Below are 15,953 nucleotides of genomic sequence, written 5' to 3'. Positions count from 1 at the left end.
CTCTGAGAACGTTTTCCTCTACAATGGGATGCTACCTTAACGTGATGCGGGACCCTGCTTCTCTCACTGTGCGCTGCATCCCTGTGTGTTTCCAGGTCAGCCATGGGTTGCTGCAGTGGTCTTAGGTGCTGCCTGGCTTCTGGGCTGGTCTGCCCACATTAGCAGTAGGGATGAACTGCCAGTTTTAAGATAAACAAGGAATGGGATGTACTGTCTGGCGTGGTGACCACGGTTACACCAATGTGTGGTGCAGAGGAAAGAGGTTAAGAGAGTAGATCTGATGTGTTCTCATCACGAGATTTTTTTTTCCTTTTCTTCTTTCTTTTCCTTTTCTTGTATCTATATGAGATGATGGGTGTTAGCTGAACTATAATATTGTAGCAATCATTTCACAGTATATGTAAAGCAAACCATCATGCTGGATGCCTTGAATTTATATAGAGATGGATGTCAATTACTTCCCAATAAAACTGGAAAAAAAAGATTGACAGAGTCCCTGCCATGACAAAGCTTATCGTTTAGTGAGGGATCAAGAAACAGGAAACTAATACTGCACGCGGTGATGTAGAGCAGGCCTGTGGAAGAACCATCGCTTTTTTGGAAGGGGGAGTATTTAAGCTGAGCCTTGAAAGATAAGTCAATATTAACCAGATGGAGAGCCAGGCAGGATGTTCCATGCAGAGGGGTCACAGGAAAGCAGGTGGAGGAGCGTGTGGGCACAGCCAGTACTGAGCTGGGGAGATGGGTAGCCCCCGCACCGAGTCAAGGTCAGAGGCAACATAAACACCGCAAATTATGACTGGGAGCTCGGATTTTATGCTAAGCGCATTGAAAAGCTATGACAGGGTTTGAGCAGGAGAATGACAATTGAATTTGGGGTTTGGAAGGATTATTCCAAATGAAGTGTGGAGCGGGGCTTGCCAGATTGTGACAATGACACCAGAGGCCTCTGGAGAGTCTGGAAAGTGGACACAGAGCAGATTGAATCAAGAAATATTTAGGAAGCAGATGGAAGGGTCTTTCACTCTGTTGTAATGGACGTGGAGGGACATGGTCACAGCTGCTTAAAAAAGGACTTGTTCCCCCGCGGGCAGGGCTGTCAGCCACTCGTCACCACCTTCCTAAGGCCCTTCCTGTGGGATGTGACCCTCACATCCAGGGACTGACCAAAGTGGCCACAGAGGCCGATCCCTGTGTACTGTTGCTGGGTCTATACCACAGCTGACGTGCGTCTCTGCCCTGTCCTGCCTTCGTCTGTCCCCACGGGCACCCACCCCAAGGGCACTGGGAGAGAGGGAGACATGGAGGAGCCACGTGTGGCTTCAGGGTTGCTGGTGGCATCGTTCGCTGTGACCAAGAACTCACACCAGAGAACCAGACTTGGAGGGAGGGATGCAGATGGTGCGTTTAGGGTGGGGCATGTGACCTTGGGGAGCTTGGAGCCTATCCCTGTGGAGACACCTGGTGGGTGAGTCCACTGGCCCTTGGTCTTGATGCTGAGTGTGGTTTGAAGGTGCACAGTCACAGGCGGGTCTTTTTTTGGTCTTTTCCCGGCCTCTCTACACTCACGCTATTCTGAAATACTTCCTTGAGTATACTCTGCTGTCTTTAACCTTATACATATTGTTATCTCTGCCTGCCTGGAATGTTCTTTCTCCCTCATGTTCTTCCCCTACTTGGTTTCTGCTCACTGTCATGACAACTGTGACTTCTTCCAGGAAGTCCTCCCAGATGCACACGGACCTGGTTTAGGAGCCTGACTGACATACGCTGATCCAGAGCATTGCATGTCCTAGTGCTTGCCATGTGATGTGACAATTGCTGATTTTCTTCTTTGTATTCTCCCTGAAGTTTATAGACTTCGTGAGAAAAGGGACTTTGTCTGACTTGTTGAAAGCTTTATCCCCAGCACCTGCCATGGTCCCCACCCAGGAAGTGTCAGTAAGTAATTGTTGGGTGAACCAACCGTAACTGAAGGAAAGAGAGAAGTGGAAGGGATGCCCAGACCGAGTGCAAAGTCAGAGACACAGGAGTAAAGAGACACTAGGGAGGGTGGCCGCGAGGGAAGACTCATTCATTTACCAAATTAACCAGAGTTTATTAAACTCGTATGGTTGGGCATTTAGGGCCCCCCAACATTTTCTTAAAGATTATTACAAACAATGCTGTTATAAATGCTCTTCTCAATACAGACTTTGTGTACATCTTAAACTATATCCTTAGGGTGACTTGATAAAAGTGGAATTTCTGTGTCAAAAATGTCGTTATTAGATTTTTTAAAGCTTTTATTTACTTTGTTTATTTATTTCGGCTACATTGGGTCTTCATTGCTGAGCCCTAGCTTTCCGCAGTTGTGGCGAGTGGGGGCTGAGTAGTTGTGGCTCGTAGGCTCTAGAGTGCAGACTCCGTGTCTGTGGCGCACGGGCTTAGTTGTGCCGTGGCACGTGGGATCTTCCCAGACCAGGGCTCGAACCCGTGTCCCCTGCATTGGCAGGCAGATTCTTAACCACTGCGCCACCGGGGAAGCCCCTAGATTTTTGATGTCTATTAGTGACAGTTTATCCACCAGAAACATGGTTTTATTTCTGTGCTTCTCCCCAGCCCTGAATTATTTAACATTTTTAATATGAAGCTCTCATTTATTTATTTATTACATTTCAAAAATTGTGGTAAGGGCTTCCTAGGTGGTGCAGTGGTTAAGAATCCGCCTGCCAATGCAGAGGTCACGCGTTCGATCCCAGCTCCAGGAAGATCCCACATGCCGCGGAGCAACTAAGCCCGTGTGCCAAAAAAAAAAAAAAAAAAAAAAAATTGTGGTAAAACATACATAACATAAAACTGACCCTTGAAACCATTTTAAGTGTACAAGTCAGGGGCATTAACTACATTTCTAATGTTACACAACCAATACCACTGTCCATTTCCAGCACTTTCCTTCATCATCCCAAAGAAAGCCTGTGTATAATAAGCAATAAGTCCCTATTCCTCTCTTCCCATTTTTTGGGAGAATTTGTTGCATGTTTAGGAAGAAATTTGGGGTTTAGCTGCATTTTCATCCAGCAACAAAACTGTTAATTAACTCTTAGAAATGTCTGATTCTGCCTCAGGCCAGCCGCTGAGAGCGTGGTTGAACAGAGCTTCGAGGAAATCATATTCAGGCCCACACGCCAGAAAATAAATCACCATTTTGGGTTCTTTAGACCCAGAGGAGAATCCTTTTGCAACACTCAAGAGCTCCTCAACCGGAGAGGTTTTTCATCTAATTTGAAATAAGCAAAGATCAATTGTTTAGGATTTGGGAAGCTGGTCCTAAACTGGAAATAAGACACAGGAGGGTTCTCTGTGTTTTTGCAGGTGAAATTCTTAACCCTAAGTATTGATGAGGTGGAGCTTACCTAAGTGGTAGCAATTTTAATAAAGAAAAATTTAGTTTCTGCTTTGAAGGGATTTCCCAGAGAAGAGAGATTTGTGTCGATTTTCACAGCTCTGCAGCACCGTCTGGGGTGCTCTCATGCAAAGTCAGCGTAACCTGAGGATGAGACGCTCTGGGATGGGGCGGGGCCTCTGTGGGAGACCCGATGGGGGTCCTGAGGTTAAGGTGTGTCCGGAGACCTCTGGAAACAATGGCAGTCTGCAGCTTTGCCAGTCCCTGGCTCTTGCCTATCTTACACTGCGAGAATTACTAAGCGAAAAGGAATTGTATTGAAACTCTGGGCAAAGCAGGAGGAGAATTTATGAAGGATTACCTTTCTTTCATCTCCTTACCTTTCAAACAGGGAAACCAGCCCAGCAAACTGAATTAAGGGGAGGAGCCTTCTTAAAGCCTTTGAAGTTTTTTTTTTTGCAAACAGAGTTGAATTTATCTGAACCCTTTCCCTTCAAAGTAAAAGCCTTATAAGCAGCAGATTTTCTCTGTGCTTTCCTTGCTCTTCGGGAATTAACAGAGGTTATACAGTAGAAAAGAGGATCTGATATGAAGTGGGGAAGCTGACTCTTTAGAATATTAATAAATGCTGATGAGCTCATATAAATGACAGAACAATTTTTTTTTTTAAGTTTTCCTCTTCGCTCTGGAAGCAGCGTTGAAACCTTAGGATGGTGATAAGGTTAACGGTGGGGGTGGGGGGGCAGCGGCTGCGGAATCCGAATAATAATATGACCCTACGATGTCTGCATATCGCTCTATTTAAATTCAGCAAAAGCTATCGCATGATGGGGCTTTCTGTGTTAAAGTCTCTGAAAAAATAAACAACAAAGTCAGGTATAAAATGTTTCAAAGCAGCCAAAATTGATGCCTTACAGAGGTTACCGGGTTTTTTTTTCATTGAATGAAAGGTTCTTTAAATTCTATAATGCTTTATAATTTTCAGAAGTTTCACACAGATGATTTCATATAATCCCATAATCACCTTTTCCCCTCTTATCCCTATATTACCCCCATCCTGCCCCTCCGATCTTCCCTCTCCCCACTGGTAACCACTAGTTTGTTCTCTATACCTGTGAGTCTGCTTCTTTTCTGTTTCATTCACTAGTTTGTTGTATTTTGTAGATTCCACATATAAGTGATATCATACAATATTTGTCTTTTTCTGTCTGACTGACTTAGCATAATGCCCCGCAAGTCTATCCATGTTGCTGCAAATGGCAAAATTTCCTTCTTTTTTATGGCTGAGTAGTATTCTATTATATGTGTGTGTGTTATATCCATATTGATATCTATATCTGTATTCATATCTGTATCTATGTCTGATCTCACATCTTCTTTATCCGTTCATCTGTTGAGGGACCCTGAGGCTGCTTCTGTGTCTTGGCAATTGTTACTCGTGCTGCTGTGAACCCTAGGGTGCATGTATCTTTTTGAATGAGTGTTTTTGGTTTTTTTGGATGTATATTCAGGGGTGGAATTGCTGGATCAAATGGTAGTTCTAGTTTTAGGTTTTTGAGGAACCTCCATACTGTTTTCCACAGTGGCTGCACCAGCTTACATTCCCGCTTACGGTGCAGGAGGGTTCCCTATTCTTCACATCCTCACCAACATTTGTTATCCCTTGTCTTTCTGATGATGCCATTCTGACAGGAGGGATGTGATATCTCATTGTGGTTTTGATTTGCATTTCATAGATCGGCGGTGTCGATGGCCACCCTACCTGCAGGATCCTATCTGCGTTGAGGGTGCCTTGCAGTGGGCTCACAGCAGCCCGGGTCGCATGCCGGCCCTGCGGCTGCCCCGCTTAACCCCTGCACAGCCTCTCGTGGCCTCTCTTCCACCTCTGTGCAGCGGGGGTAGGAATGTGGGGAAACTCAGGAAGCCCCTCCTAGCAGGGATGGGGTGGGTTGGAGTGGGTGGCATGGGATTATCAGAGATGCTCACTTGATGCGCTTTTTAAGTGCTTTGCATGGATTTTCTTTTACTAAGAAGAAAAAGAGAAACTGTGGATGAAATGAAGCATGCGTGTTGGTGGTCGGCCTATATTTACATTCAGTTTATGTAAAGCTTATGGCTTCCTTGATTTCCCTCTGAAGCTTAGAAACCTTTTGAGAACTCCGAGGAAAACTAAAGAAGACGGCACCCAAATCGGAGGAGTGCATCTTCAGTGAGGTCCTAGCAGCATCATACTTTGAAACGGAAGTTCCTGCCAACACATTTATTCATATACTGGATAATTAAGCCGCTAAAATGAAAGCAAATAAGAAAAATAGGAAAGATGTGAATCAGGAAACAGAAAAGTATTTGACATCTACTGAGTGCCTATTTTATGTGAGGCATTTCACGTGCCTCAGTGTAGGCTGTGGAGGTACCATGTTGAAACCTTCACCATTTTGGTTTCTTTGTTGAACAAAAACTTTAAAAGGGCCTATCATTGAAATTAATGTAGGCAAAGTTCTAAGCTAGGAGTTTTCTGTGAAGAATACTGTTAATATGTTAGTTAGCCACCATCTTCAAGGAAATTACGTCTATATGTGCACTTAACTGTGGCCACGTGCTCCTCTGGGAGCTTGCTGTGGAGACGTGCACATACACGGTCGGTTCTCATTTTCCCAGATTCTGTATGCGGGAATTTGCATACTTGCCGCTGTTTGTTTTAAAACATCAAGGTCAACACGTGCTGCACCTTCTCAGGCATTCGCAGACGTGCACAGAGCAGGGAAAATCTGCATTTCCCGAGGGGCCTGTTCCAGCCGAGGTGGGACCAGCGATGCTCTGTCTTCTCGCTCAGCTCACACTGTCAACAAGTGTCTTTTTCTGGGTCTATTTAGTGCCACATTTTCACACCTTTGTTGGTGATTTTACCATTTAAAATGTCCCCCAAGCGTCAGGCTGCTGTGCTGTCTGTGTCCTAAGTGTGAGAAGACTGTGATGTGTCTTATGGAGAAGCTTCCCTCAGACATGAGATCTGGTGCTGTGGTCCATGAGTGCAAGTTAATGAATCAGCAATATGTATCACAGAGGGGTCTTTAAACAAACACACAGAAAGCAAGGTCATGTATTGATCTGCTGATGAAAAACATTGTGACCAGAGACAGGGGAGGGACCTGTATTTCCCCAAGGAGCAGTTACAGTGTTGGCTCATTCAGTGTTCGCAGTGACTTCATAGTACACAACTGCTGCGAACAATGAGAAGCGACGTGTGTGTGTATGTACCTACACACACATATATTCATCATACACACACATAAAGTGCTCTTCGAGGAACTTAAATCTCATTGAAAAGATAAAATATAAAAGGCAGTGCAAATGGAAGCATTTGAGTGACAAAGAGACTAAAAAACGGGTTGACAGCTGAATGGAGACTGAATTGATGCAGTGAACTAATTCTTGGAATCCAAGTAACACGCTCCTGCCAACAAAAGGGAGCAACGACACCCGCTGCTTGGCTGCTCTCTGCTTGTTTTTCATTGCAAACAAAGCCCTATTCAAAATAACGAGAGACGTATCCATGTTGTATAAGACTCTTCGTCAAAGAGAGATTTCTCTCATGTTCCTCCGTAGATCTCTGCCTGTCTTCCAGGCAGTGCGATTAAAACTGCAGCTTACTGTCTTCTGTTCTCTGAGAGTGACAGATCGTTCTGCTGAAATCTACATCTAATCTGTCTTTCTGCCAAATTTCAACTCTTGTTCTTATTTAGCAGTGGACCGAAGCGTTCAGGTGAAGTTTGAAACCGGAGTTTGTAACTATCAGATGAAAAAGTTAACTCACGGTGGCCATTCCGGAGGAGGGTGATGCGAACCGGTGTGACTTTTTCTGTCATTAACGTGATGTCAGATGCTTGAAGCAACTTCAGAAATTCTGGCCAAACTTTAGCCAAGGGCTGGTTTCCCCCAACCCCTTCAAGAATTTTCTGAGACTCACAGAAGAGAGTTCATTGCTTAGATGTAAAGATACACTGAGCCTATTAATTCACTGTTTCTAGGACTTGGTCACTGACTCTCAAGCTTTCTTCACGGGGAAAACTCTAAATCGTTTATTCATTATTCTTTCTCCTCCCGCCCCTCCCGTCCCCCTCCTCCTCCCCATCCTCCTGTTGCTTCTCTTTCTTTTTCTCCATCTGTGCTTTTGAGCTGTTTCTCCTGGAGCACATTGTAGCTGCCTTTGGCTGACTGTCTCTCCTCCTCCCTCTCTCCCCTCCCAGTGGGTCGATTCATCAGCTGGTACCTTTACGCTGGAACAGTGAACCCCAGGTGTCCCCCAGGTTCCCCTGTGCCCCCAGTTCCCTACTCAGACTACTGAGCGCCCTCCAGGCAATTCTCGGAGTCATTTTTCCAAGTGGGAAGCTGTCTCCCACCCAGGATCACCTGGTCTCAGCTTTCACTGGAGCATGTGTCCTCCCAGAACCCCAGGTCGTCTAAAGAGAACATAGAACAGCTTATCTACGTGTGGTCATTGTTAAACGCCCTTGGCCTCAGTGGGCCTGACTGGGAAGAGGAAATCCCTCGGCCACAGAACAATGAGCAGGTGGCCTTGACAAGAGTCGCCTCCACAATCGCACGTTCCTTGGTGGTTGGCTGCCATTATGTGACGTCACTGTGACAACGGTAGATGGATTCACTTGCTCTAATAAGCACCACATCTGTAGAAGAGAAAAAAGAGGCCTTCTTAAAGGAATAAGGACTGAAAGCACCAAATCCAACGCTCACATTTTACAAATAAACTATCGCTTACAACAATTATACTAGAACCAGGACCATAACTCAGGCCCGCAGCGTTCTAGTTTCCAACACATTAATCAGTGGTTGGCAAATGCATATTTGGGTTTCATCATTAATTTTTTTTCCTCCACCAGGTATTTTTTAATTAATTGATTAATTAATTAATTGGCTGTGTTGAGTCTTCATTGCGACACACGGGCTTTCTCCAGTTGCATCGAGTTGGGGCTACTCTACATTACGGTGTGTGGGCTCCTCATTGGGGTGGCTTCTCTTGTTGCGGAGCACGGGCTCTAGGTGTGTGGGCTTCAGTAGTTGCAGCACGTGGGCTCAGTGGTTGTGGCTCTCAGGCTCTAGAGCGCAGGCTCAATAGTTGTGGCACACAGGCTTAGTTGCTCCATGGCACGTGGGATCTTCCCAGAGCAGAGATGGAACCTATAGACATGAATCCGCATTGGCAGGCAGATTCTTAACCACTGCACCACCAGGGAAATCTCTCCACCAGGTATTGAACCCAGGCCATGGCTGCACTAGACCACCATGGAACTCCTTCATTATTAAATTTTTTTTTACTCCAAAATAATTTATTTTATTTTATTTTTCAGATCTTTATTGGAGTGTAATTGCTTTACATTGTTGTGCAGTTTCCTCTGTATAACAAAGTGAATCAGCTATATTTATACATATATCTCCATATCCCTTCCCTCATGAGCCTCCCTCCCCTCATTATTAAATTTAATCCTCTTCTTTCATTAGTCAGTATGGTAAATTAGTATAATTACTTTTTTTGTAATTAGTTTCAGCTTTCTTGCAAATAGGTGTTTTTAACACGTTTATCAGAGTATAATTGACTTACAATAAACTGCACATATTTAAAGTGTATAATTTGATAAATTTTTTTTGGCTGCGTTGCATGGCATGCGGGATCTTAATTCCCTGACAAGAGATGGAACCCACGCCCCCTGCAGTGGAAGTGAGGAGTCTTAACCATTGGACCACCAGGGAAGTCTTCAGTTGGGTAAATTCTGATGTATGTGTACATTCATGAAACCATCACCACAGAGGCAGAAAATGAATGTCTCCATTACCATCACGTGTTTCCTGGAGCCTTCTGTAATCCCTCCCTCCCACTTTGGTCCTTCCCTGTCCCCCACATTTGGCAACCACTGATTTGCTGCTGTCACCATAGATTACCTTACATTTCCTAGAATTTTTGTCTGAAGTGCAATAGGTACTTATTTGTATCTCTCTTTCCCACACAGCACAGTGTTTTTGAGGTTCATGGCCGGAGTGAGTACCCTGCTGCTCTTGACTGCTGGGCAGCATCCCTTGGCACGGATATTCCACAATTTGTTCCTTCACCTATTAATGGACATTTGGGTTGCTCTCTTTGGGGGCTGTAGACAGTTTCTCAACCTTGATACACCACTGACGTTTTCAGCTGGATAATTCTTTGTTGTGGGGGACTGTTCTGTGCATTGTAGGACATTTAGCAAAATTTTTGGTCTCTCCCCATTGTGTGCCAATAGCACCCCCGGTTGTGACAACCAAAATGTCTCTGGATGTGGCCAGATATCCCCTGGGAGGCAAAATCACCTCCAGCTGAGAACCACTGGGCAGTAGTGCTGCTGTGAACATTCAAGTGTAAGAGTTTGCACTGAACACGTGCTCTCATTTCTCTTGGGTGAATATGGGAGTGGCATGACTAGGTCATACAGGTGTGTGTTTAACTTTTTCAAAAAACCTGCCAGATGGTTTTCAGAAGTGGTTGGAAGTTCCCACCAGCAGTGTATGAGAGTTCAAGTTCCTCAGCATCCTTGCCAACACTTGATGTGATCAGTCTTTAATTCTGGATGTTCTCATAGGACTTAAGTGGTATCTCACTGTGATTTATTTAGCATTTCCCTGACGGCTGACACTCTTGAACATTTTCATGGGCTTATCTTCTTTGGTTGAATTTCTCAAGGATCTTTGTCCTTCATTGCCTGATGGCCAATGTCTTGAAAACCATTGTTTCATATATTTTGTCCAGTTCTTCAGTTGTTTCTGGTTGAGGGTATATCTGGTCCCTGTTACTTCATCTTGTCGGGAAGCAGGATTCTCAGAACCTGCTTGTATATATTTTTCCAGCAGTTGACCACAGTCACACAACTCCTACTGTCATCATCCTCTTTTTCCTTTCACTTTCAAATCCGTAGAACTTTGACCTTGCTTTTTGCTTTGAAAGTTAGCTTGCTTAATGAGGAGTTTATGTCTTATGTTTTCTTCTCTCAACCTTCTCCATTAGCCTTTGCTACTGCATCCTTAAAAAGTTACCAGGGTACCTAAATATTCACAAATCTTAGTCTGGCAATCAGGATACCTAAAGAGATTAAGAGGACAAACGGGAGGGATGGATAGAGGTTGAGAATACCATTTCATTCCAGGTAGTTTTACTTCTTGTGTCTTTCAAAGTTAACTGGCATAAAACAAAACACTTGATGAAATGGGTTTTTATTGAAATTAAAAACTTGTATTCTTCTAAAGAATAATGGTTAAGAAACCAACATGGAAAGCCATGGATTGGTAAAAAGTATTTGCGACCCATACAACTTTATACATGTTATGCAACTTGATAATAATAAAGGTCACAGATTTGAAAGACACTTCACAAAAAGAGATATTTGAGTGGCCACTCAGCACATAAAAAGATGCTCCTCATCCCTAGTCACCAGGGAAATGACAATTAAAACCATGGTGATACTGCTGCGCATCCTCTAGAATGGCTATTATTAAAAGGACTGACAATGTCGCATGTCAGGTAAGATGTGGAGGAACTGGAACTCCCATACGTTGCTTGTGGGAAAGCAGAATTCTACAGACACTTTGGAAAACATAATATAAGACAATTTATATAAAACCCCCAAATGCAAAAAGCTGTATGTGCTGAAGGCAGGGTAGTCTGTGTTGGTAGTTATACAAACCATATACAATTGCCAAAACTCATCAAACATTCACTGAAAAAAGAGAAATTTTATTGTATGTAAATTATAACTCAGTAATGCTCTGAGTAAAAGTAAACTGGTGATGTTTACATTGGAAAGATAAATGGAGAATAATTATTTTCTACAGTAAATGGTGTAGCAGTGCAGCTTCTGACCTGCCATCTAATTCAATTTTTAGACTTTGCTCCCTGTTGTTAAGCTTTTTTTAGGAATGTTTTGAAGAAAATGATATAAAACCTTTGAAGTACATTCAATTTTTAAATGAAAGCTTCACTATAAATACTACATAAATCACTATGAACATGCTATAAATCACCAGCAAATGTGCAAATATGTGATTAACCATCGAGGCTGGGAAGTGCAGACAGAACACTGACTCCATATATTTCACTGCTTTTGCTTTACAAATGTGTGCTGTTAGACTGTGATTTAGTTGCTTGCATAATGCACTGAAAACATGCTTGAAGAAAGAGCACTACTAAACACATCCTCTTTCCGCACTGAGGAATATTAAAATCAAAGCCTAATTTGACAGCTTAATGTTATTGGTCCAACAATAAATAGTGGTGTTCAGTAGTGACCTCTTTTTCCCTTGGGTCATTGAAACCTGAGATCCATTTTGATTTTTTGAGCCAAAATGTCCATGAATGGAAATATTGCCAGAATTATGCTTAAAAACAGAGGCAGTGAGACCATGGAAACATAGAGAGAAAGAAGGTACTTGAATTGTAAATTGTAAAAATTGTAAATTGTACTTGGCAGAGAGCTTTTAAAAATGCAATTTCTGGAAAATCTTTTCTTTTTTTAAAAAATTTTATTGTATTATTTTTTATTTATTGGAGTATAGTTGATTTACAATGTTATGATAGTTTCTGCTGTGCAGCAAAGTAATTCAGTTATACCTGTATATTTTCTCTCTCATATTCTTTTCCATCATGGTTTATCACAGGGTATTTTGAATATAGTTCCCTGTGCTCTACAGTAGGACCTTGCTGTTTATTTTATATATAGTAGTTTGTATCTGCTAATCCCAAACTCCTAATTTATCCCTCCCCACCCTTTCCCTTTTGGTAATCATAAATTTGTGTTCTATGTCTGTGGGTCTATTTCTGTTTTGTAAATAAGTTCATTTGTATCGTTTTTTAAGATTCCACATGTAAGTGATATCATATATTTGTCTTTCTCTGTCTGACTTACTTCACTTAGTATGATCATCTCTGGGTCCATCCATGTTGCCGTAAATGGCATTATTTCATTCTTTTTATGGCTGAGGACTATTCACATATATGTGGATATACATGTATACATATGCGTATATATCTATGTACCACATCTTTATCCATCCCTCTGTTGATGGGCATTTAGGTTGTTTCCATGTCCTGGCTATCGTAAACAGTGCTGCAGTGAACATTGGGGTGCATGTATCTTTTCGAATTATGGTGTTCTCAGTATATATGCAGGAGTAGGATTGTTGGATTATATGTTAGTCTATTTTTAGTTTTAGGGAACCTCCATACTGCTCTTCACAGTGGCTGCACCAATTTACATTCCCGCCAACAGTGTAGGAGGGTTCCCTTTTCTCCACACCCTTACCAGCATTTATTATTTGTAGACTTTTTGATGATGGCCATTCTGACTGGTGTGAGGTGACACCTCATTGTAGTTTTGATTTGCATTTCTCTGACACTTAGCGATCTTGAGCATCTTTTCATGTGCCTTTTGGCCATCTGTATGTCTTCATAGGAGAAGTATCTACTTAGGAAAATCCCTTGCCTTTCTAATCTGCAGTGTGGTGCATGGAGCAGGGCGTAGAGATTTGATGTCCAGTAATGGTGCCCGTGGAAACAGGGCGTGTGCCTGCATTTGAATGTCAGAACGGGCCCTACCTTTTCCTCCTGCTTTCTCCTCCTATGCTTCATCTCGACCTCCTGACTCAAGTTTAGAAGTCTCTCTTTTTCTCTCTTTTCAGTAGATATCTAAATTTCCTCCAACGTCAGATATTTTATTTTTCCTAAGTGATCATAAAATATTTGCTAAAAGCTGGCTTATGGGGACTCCGTGAAACGTACCTTCTGTAACTCCCCTGGGCAAAGCCTGCCTTCTTACCTAGACCCTCGTGCGGTTTGACATGTGACTACACAACACCCGTAAAAAGACCACCCAGGCCCAGACACAGCTCGCTGTCAGCTCCCCAGAATCCTCACGCCTTTGTTCTTCCCCCCAGAGAGGCAAAGACTGGGCTGTCTGCTTCCTGTTTTTCTTCATAATTTTTACCATTTAATGGTTACAACCTAAATGGTTACCCTAAAGATGACTGTTGAGTTTGGCCTTTGTGAAATTTAAGAAAGTGGCACAATTGTGTCTGCATTCATTGATGTCCTTGCTCCGCTTGTTCCCTCTGTGTTAGTAGGATTCATCCGTGCTGTGAGCAGCAGTGCCTGTCCGTTTCATTGCCACACACTGTTCTACTGTAGGACACACCACCTTGTGCTCCTCTGCTCTAGAGCCCATGGTATCCGGCTTGTTTCCGAGTTTTGATTATTGGAAGCAAGGCTGTGATGAGCCCTTGTGCGTCGCCCTGTGTATGTGTGTGAGTCTCCCCGAGCTGTATGCACAGGTGTCAGTGACGAGTGATCCTGTAGGTGTATCTCCTACCTTAGAGGAGAGCATTCAACTTTTTTTCCAAAGAGGTTTTACCAACTTACACTCCCACTAAATTAATCAATATTCATTGATCACCTACTGTGTGATTCAGGTCTTGAGGGAAAAAACAATGAACAAGACAGAAAAAATCCACGACCTCATTTTGTTAACATTCCAGCAGACGGTGACCAATAATAAACAATGATGTAATATTTCCAGTGAAAAGAGAAATAGAACAATAACGCAGAATAAGGGGGCAGAGGGTGAGAGGGGGCTGCCCCTTTAAACATGGTAACTGGGGTGGACTTTCTGTCTCTCTGAGGAGGTCAAGGTCAGACTTTAAGAATTGTGTCCTTACGTTGGTTTAAATTTCCATTTTCCTGGTTACTAATGATATGAGTATTTTCACGTATTTTCTTGGCTATTTGGATTTCTTCTTTTGTGAAGGGCCTGTTCAAGCCTTGTCCATTTTTGTACCATCTTCCCTTATTTTCTCTCTTTCTTTTTTTTTTTTAAAGTAGAATCATTCTTTATTAACCAGGTTCTTTGGTTACTTTATTTTTTTTATTTTTTATTTTTTTCATTTTATTTTTATTTTTTTTTGGCACACGGGCTTAGTTGCTCCGTGGCATGTGGGATCTTCCTGGAGCTGGGATCGAACCCGTGACCTCTGCATTGGCAGGCGGATTCTTAACCACTGCGCCACCTAGGAAGCCCCATCTTTGGTTACTTTTAAATTCAGTTACTATTAGAAAGTCAGGACAAATGCTTTTTTTAAAATTAATTAATGAATTAATTTATTGGCTGAGTTGGGTCTTCATTGCTGCACGCAGGCTTCCTCTAGTTGGGAGAGCGGGGGCTGCTGTTCCTTGTGTGCGTGGGCTTCTCATTGTGGTGGCTTCTCTTGTTGTGGAACACGGGCTCTAGATGCGCTCTCAGGCTTCAGTAGTTGCGGTGCATGGGCTCAGTAGTTGTGGCTTGAGGGCTCTAGAGCACAGGCTAAGTAGTTGTGGTGCACGGGCTTAGTTGCTCCGTAGCATGTGGGATCTACCCGACCCAGGGATTGAACCCGTGTCCTCTGCATTGGCAGATAGATTCTTAACCACTGCACCACCAGGGAAGCCCTTCCCTTATTTTCTTATTGATTCCTTAGGAGTGTTTCACTCTCTTACTGGTATCTCTTAATGAACACAATTAAAATTATGTGGTCAGATTTATCAGTTTTTTTCTGCCTGGAGCTGTGCTTGTTGTTGAGTATTTTCCTCTGACTCAGGTTCCTGTTTGTAACCCTAGCAGTGATACACCAGCTCTGTCCAGCAGGCAGTACATGCTCAAGATGCCAGACTGTGGCTTCCAGGGCCGGTACCCTCGACTCGCCTCATTTTCCTAGGGAAAATGCCACGTGATGCCCTCCTGCTTACAAAGCTGCTGTGTGATGGTGCAGCCTCCTGCAGGCTGCCTGCGGCTTCTGTGCCCTGGAGGACGCCCCCTCTGCCTGCAAATACTCTTCCCTTCTGCTCTGTTGCTTTTCTCCCCACTTCCTTTGGGAGATGGTCACCCACCTGGAGTCTCTCTTGGTCCCATCCCCAACTGGAGCTTGGGTTGGGACCGCCTCATTGGTCCTTCTCTTGGGATTCGATTCCTGCTCTGACCTCAATGCATACAAAGTGTTAACATCTTAGAAAGGAGTGAATGTATTAGCTCTCTGTACTGGGCAGCCGATTAGTCCTCAGGAGCCCAACACCCAGCATAACGCTTAGCCTCTGATAGGGCAGCAATAAATGCTTGTTGATCTGGGAATCAACTTTGAAAAGCATTGTCAGAGTCAAGGGCCTGATGCATTCTGTTGGCTGCTGCATCGTAGGCATGCCATGATTAAGGTGAGAACCTTCCCTTAACCACCATGAAGTCATACTAGGATTTCTTTCCCAGCATAAAGGGACGGGTCGTGGGTTGAGGGCGGATGGAAGAACAGGGACACTGGGGAACCTGCTCGGATCACTAGAGGTCCTCAAAGCTGGCGTGGGTGCCGGGTGAAGGTCATCATCGAGTCCTTAGGAGCAGTCTCTGCCCCCGGGTCCCAGGAGGAACAGCGACTTCACATTGTGGGGAGACTTGCACAGCCTGACAAAGGCTGAGCGTGAGCTCCCTGCGTGGTTTGTTGAGTTTGAAGCAGCCGC

Source organism: Hippopotamus amphibius, chromosome 5 (genome assembly GCF_030028045.1).
Source record: "Hippopotamus amphibius kiboko isolate mHipAmp2 chromosome 5, mHipAmp2.hap2, whole genome shotgun sequence".
NCBI classification, from domain to species: Eukaryota; Metazoa; Chordata; class Mammalia; order Artiodactyla; family Hippopotamidae; genus Hippopotamus; species Hippopotamus amphibius.
The sequence above is the reverse complement of the archived record's forward strand: the minus strand, read 5'-3'. Positions refer to the sequence as shown.